The sequence below is a fragment of the Nematolebias whitei genome, chromosome 8, assembly GCF_014905685.2.
Source record: "Nematolebias whitei isolate Nwh7 chromosome 8, NemWhi1, whole genome shotgun sequence".
NCBI lineage: Eukaryota > Metazoa > Chordata > Actinopteri > Cyprinodontiformes > Rivulidae > Nematolebias > Nematolebias whitei.
Window position 1 is genome coordinate 188224 of NC_056505.1, and position 6060 is coordinate 194283.

Here is a 6060-nt window from a genome sequence, read left to right on the forward strand (position 1 = left end):
TTTGAACGGATGTCATCCAAACCTCCGCCTCGACCGCCGTCATGCGTCGCGGAAATGTTTTCCGCGTGACCCAAGGCGAGGCTTTCTCGAAAGGGCTGTTCTGCGCGCGCCCGCGCGCTGTGACTGGATCGCGGACCAACCTTCATGTCCGGGCGGGGCGGTGTGTGCTGAGGCGAGGCGTGTGTCAGCTGATGAAGTGAAGGTTGTGAGCCTCGCGGGAGCGCACGTTTCCTCTGGAGGGACGCGCGCCGCTCTCGCTGAGGGCGGGGCCCGTCATTGGATTCATTCAGCTGTCTCACGCTTATGCCGCCGTGAGCTGCTGATCGCTGGGACGCGGTGGATGACGGCCACTCGCGTTCATACAGGAGAGGCGTGTGTTGTTTTCGCTGAGAGCAGGGACCTCCACCGGACCCGGCCTGCGGTCCCACATTTATCCCGATGTGGGCCGGTGAGCGCCGGGCAGCTGTGCGTGCATCATCGACACAGTGCCGTTGGATGGAGGCTGCTTGTCTCGCTCGGGAGCGCGTCAACACCGTTGGGAGGTGATCGTGCGGGTCTGATTGACAACAAGTTATTTCGCTTACCGTGGTGTCACGTGAGCGTCTGGGCATGTGAGGGAGCGGCGGTGGATTTAAAAAACCTTTATTAAGGACACCGGCTCTTTATGAGTGGAGGGTGTGTGTGTAGCGGCTGTGAGCTCATCCGAGCTTACAGACTGGCTAAAAACAGGCGTTTTGATCTTTGAAAAATCATTTATTCAATTCCTGTGTCATTTATACACACATCCTCTGCAGACCGTCATTTCTTAAAACTTCTCCCCCGTGAGCTCTGCGGTTTGTTTGCTCCGAGCGCCGTCTGCAGGCGATCTCTGGGGAAAACGCTGAAGTGCAGGCTGCCGGACTGAGGAGGGGTGGTCTCTGGCGGGCGGGGCTGGTGGTGGAGCTGGGCGAGACGAAGCTGCTGCTGCCGTGGAGCGTCGATGTTTCTGCCTCTGCTTTTGACGATCTCTCCAGCGGGCTGGAGGACGGACTGAGCCGCGCGGCTAGATGAGATGGCGTACAGCTTCCGACGTCTCCTCCGACTGCTTCGAATTCGTCAGCATGGACGTCAAGCTGCTTCCGAACAGCGCGTCCGATGAGATGGGGCCCTCCATCCGGTCTTTGTGCAGCTTTTCCGGCAGCAATGGAGAGTGACGGAGCCAGATGGAACGTTGGATTACCGTCATCCATGCTACAATCCTCGACAGGCAACCCGAGGGAGCGGCGCACATGTTGAGGATGGCGTCTGCCGATCTACACAGGGAGCTCTTAGTCTCCTCCGGCAGGTCTGAGGTCTCAGCCTTTTCGACATGCTAAATGCTAGCAGCGCATGTTGTTGCTAACTGCGGTTGCCTGAAAACACGTCGGTGGGCTCGATTGGAGAGCTTTGGTCGCCGTCTGGTTCCTCCGGAGGGACGGGACGCTGCTCCGACCTGGACAGCTTCGCTCCGGAAGCTTCCGCGAGGCTTGGCTCCAGGGGAGGGAACCGAGGAATAGCGTCAGTTGCCTTACAGAAGGAGTTCTTTGTCTCCAAGGCAGGTCTGCGGCCTTCAGTCCCTTGGACATGCTATATGCTAGCAGCGCACGTTGTTGCTAACTGCGGCTGCCTGGAAAAGCACGTCAGTGAAAAATAACCTTTCCGCCGATCATCCGAACTGGCGGGAAAAGGCGAGGGACGTAGAAAAAGGGGGTCCCTTCATGTCAGCCTCCTCCCGGGTTCCGCCGGGCAACCCCTGAGGGCGCTGTCGGCCGGGAGCGGTGTGATCGCCGATGCGAAACGAGGTGGGATGGGGTGAGCATTCACTCAGCCCCCCTCCACCTACACTACGCTTCCCGGGAGGGAATGAGCAGCGGGGGCTGCAGCTGAGCACACCTTGCCCCGGAGGAACCATCCGGTTCGCCCCGAGGGTCGGCGATAAGAGGAAAAAACACAAGATGGCGTTGTCCAGCGTGTAGTGACCTGTCACTGGGAAATGTTCCACGACGCTTACCTTGGAATAAGACTGCTGTCATCTTCTCCTCGGGGAGGAGAACTCACCGGACGACCGGAGGTCGACTGCCGGGCCCAGCATCCTTCACAAGGTTGGTCATTTACACAACTTATCTTCTTTGTTCTTCTGACAGTGCTATATTAGCTCGCTGAAGAAAAAATGGGAGCCGATTTCCCGCTCTTAACGTAATTTATACGGACCGGGTAGGGCCCACACAGCAGGTGGGCGTGGACTAATTTTTTTCAGTGCTTATGCTCTGCATAACGGGATAAACCCACTAAAGCGAAGGCCTTAAAGGGCGAAGCTTATATGACATAGAACGGAACAAAGCAAAACATCACGTAGAGTCGTCAGTTTCAGAAGCTGAAGATGAAATAGTGAAGGTGATAGAGTTTAAAATCATCTTAAAGTTTGTTAAAGAAGGAATGTCATTTGGTATGTTAAACCCGATTAAGCTTACTAAAGAAATCAACTCGCTAATTGGAAAAGTGAAACTTGTAAAAGTGCTTAGAGATGGATCTGTATTGATCATATGTAATGATGTTAAACAAAAAGACAGAGCACTACATGTAAGAACAATCCTAGGTGAAAATGTGAGTGGGAAACTAATTGATGACAAAAAATATGTTTGTGGCGTTATTACCAGTATGCATCCTACGGTGACAATTGAGGAGATTAAATCTAATGTCTCAGGAGGGAGAGTAGTAGAAGCCAAGCGACTGACAAGAAATAAAAATGGAGAAAAAAGTGATAGCTTTTCCATAATGTTGAAATTGGAAGAAAAAAGTCTGCTGGACAAGGTGTTTGTGGGTTATATCAGTTACAATGTCCGACCATTTATCCCTCCACCATTACGATGTTTTAAATGTCAGAAATATGGACATATAGCTGCAGTATGCAAAGGAAAACAGAAGTGTGGGAGATGTGCTGGGGACCACGAATATGGGAAATGTGAAGGAGTGCCACTGAAATGCTGTAATTGTAGAGGTGAACATAGCTCAGGATTTAGGGGATGTGAAGCTAGTAAAAGAGCTGGGGAAATCCAAAAAATTAAAGTCACTACAGGTATCACATATGCTGAAGCATAAAGAAAGTCCCTGTGAAACCAATTACTTATCCAAAGAACATACCGGAAACAGGAAAAGTAGAATTGCATGTTACAGAAGGATGCAAAGTAAAAGAAGACACTTTAATCATGAACAAGGAGGATTTTGTGTTGTTCATGGTTGAGGTTGTGAATTGTACTGCTCAAACACAAAGAAAAACGGAAAAAATACAAATAATAGTAAAGGCAGCTCAAAAATATCTAGACTACAAACATGTCAGCTGGGAATCAATCAAAGCAAAAATAAATGAGATACAATCTTCTCAAACTCAATCATGCAGCAGTGGCCTTTCCTCCTCATGTTAACCATACTTCAATGGAATGCTAGAAGTCTACTTAGTAATGGATTAGAATAAAAAAAAAAACATTTCAGATATAATAGTGAAACCGCATCTGATTTTCATACAAGAAACCTGGCTTGTCTGTCAACATAGCTGGGTCTGAATCCTCCACTGCTCCTCTGTGTTTTGGGGTTCCACAGGGCTCTATTTTAGGTCCCCTGCTTTTCTCCCTTTACCTGCTTCCATTGGGATCAATCCTTAGAAAGCATGGGATCTTTTTTCATTGTTACGCTGACGACAGTCAGATCTATATGCCACTTAAAAAGAAAGATGCCCCCTCAATTAGGCCACTTCTGTTGTGTCTTGAAGACATCAAAGCCTGGATGTCTTTAAACTTCTTAAATTTCAATGAAAAGAAAACAGAAGTGATGGTGTTTGGTCCTAGTGGCTCTTGTGAACCTTGCCCTGTTGATCTGGGCCCTCTGGCACCACATGTAAAGAAAACTATTTCTAACTTGGGTTTTAAAATGGACAGTGATTTTAAATTAGAGTCCCAGATTGGAGCGGTGGTCAAGACCAGTTTTTATCACCTCAGACAGCTGGCTAAGGTAAAGACCATCCTTACAAAACAGCAGCTGGAAACAGTAATCCATGCCTTCGTCACCTCTCGGCTGGATTACTGTAACGCTCTTTACCTTGGAGTCACCCAGTCCTCCCTCAGACGCCTCCAGTTGGTCCAGAACGCTGCTGCTCGGCTTCTAACTGGAGTTCAAAAAAGGGAGCACGTCACCCCCACTCTGGCTTCACTCCACTGGCTGCCTGTTCATTTTAGAGTTCATTTTTGTAGGAGTCCCAATGTCTGCAGCCTTCCTCCAAGATGGCCGTTAATTAACACCAGCTGACGGCCATCCACCTGATGAGGAACACCTCTACTTAAGGCTGCAGTCCTGTGTGACTCATTGCTGGAGCATTGAGCTTTATTGGTATTTATGCCTCCAGCCTAAACGTGTGAGTATACGACATACTCTCATCTTGTTCTTTATGCCCGCAGTACCCTGCCTGTCTGACTCCATCCTTGTTGCCTCATCAACTACCTGCCTGCCAGACCTGTCGAGCCACTCATCTGCCAGACTCGTCGAGCGGATTCTGTTGCCAGTCCTGTCGTCCTGTTTTCTCCAGCCAGACCTGCTTGTACATTCCGCCCTACCCTGGTTCCCGACGCCTACATCTGATCGCCGGAGGACTGCCATATATGTATACAAACCCCCTACACTGTATATAATAAACACTGTTTCCTCTTTTCTAAGATCTGAGTCTGCTTCGTTCTGGTCTTGTACCAATCTGGGTTCCGCTAGTCATTACAGAAATGCTCCAGCCAAAACAGACCCAGAACGAGACCAGAGACGAGCAGACCTCGTCCTCTTCACAGATGGAACAAATTACCAGAATAGAAGAGATACTTCAACAAGTGCTAACCCAACAGCAAGAAATCCAGGAGAATCTAAGAGAACTTGAAGGTATGTTTTTTTTCTCTAAACCAAAGATCTTCTCCTTCTTCTACAGAATCTAGTACTTCTCCTGTAAACAACTCCTCCAACCCAATTCCAGAAGTCACACCAACAAACCAACAGGTAATAATTAAACCCTCTGAATATTTTTCCGGAGACCCCAGCCTGTGTGGAGGATTCATCCTACAATGTAAGCTTGCCTTCAAGGGAGCCCCTCAGCTCTATTCATCTGACTCAGCTAAGATCACATATTTCATTAACCAATTAAAGGGTGATGCACTTCGTTGGGCCAATTCTTATTTTCAATTCCATGACGTTGAGACTGCTTCATTTGATACCTTGTTAAAGGAGTTCCTGAAGATCTTCAATCGACCGCTGCGGGAGCCGAACGCCGTAAAGAGGCTTCTCGGACTACGCCAGGGCAGTCGGCCTGTCGCGGAGTATGCCCTCGAGTTCCGTATTCTCGCGGCCCAGACCGGATGGAATGAAACGGCACTGCAAGGTACCTTTTTACACTCTCTGTCTGACCCCATCAAGGACCAGATCGCTGCACGGGACGAACCCGAAAGCTTCGACGAGCTCATAGACCTGGCGGTAGCTCTAGACGAGCGCTTCCGGGAACGGCGAAGAGAAAGGAACTACAATTCCCACCGCTTCACCACTTCCGGTTCCGCGATGCCTTCAGGTGAGCCTCGTTTACACCGAACACCACTGGGAAACTACAAGTCCCAGGGAGACTCATTTCCAGGCTCGCCTCCCAGTCAACCTGCAGTTTCGACCAGACGTTTCTCTGAACCTCCGGAGCCCGAACCTATGCAGATAGGTCGAACTCGTCTGTCTACAGAGGAGAAACAAAGACGTTGTGATACAAATTAATGCATTTATTGTGGCAACCCCAATCACTATATAGCCAACTGTCCTTTCCGGGGAAACGAGACCGCCCGTCAATAAGGGAGATATTGGTGGGTTCTTCCTCTTTTTCTCCCTCCAGCAGACTCATGTTACCCACACTCATTCAGATCAATCAGAACCGCCTTCCTGTCAAAGCCTTGATAGATTCCGGAGCTGAACAAAATTTAATTAGCCTGAATTTAGTCCAAAAACTATTTTTACCCACTCAAAAAATCCCCTCTGTTG

General features: G+C 49.3%; 1 long non-coding RNA gene across 1 annotated transcript in view; it reads left to right on the forward strand.

Moving 5' to 3' along the window:
• The first annotated feature begins 3535 nt into the window (after positions 1 to 3535).
• Positions 3536 to 6060, forward strand: part of LOC119413098 — a 3669-nt gene continuing 1144 nt past the window's right edge. The window contains exons 1-2 of the long non-coding RNA XR_005186949.1: positions 3536 to 3554; positions 3839 to 3840. This is a non-coding gene — a long non-coding RNA (uncharacterized LOC119413098). The remainder of the gene's footprint in view (positions 3555 to 3838; positions 3841 to 6060) is intronic.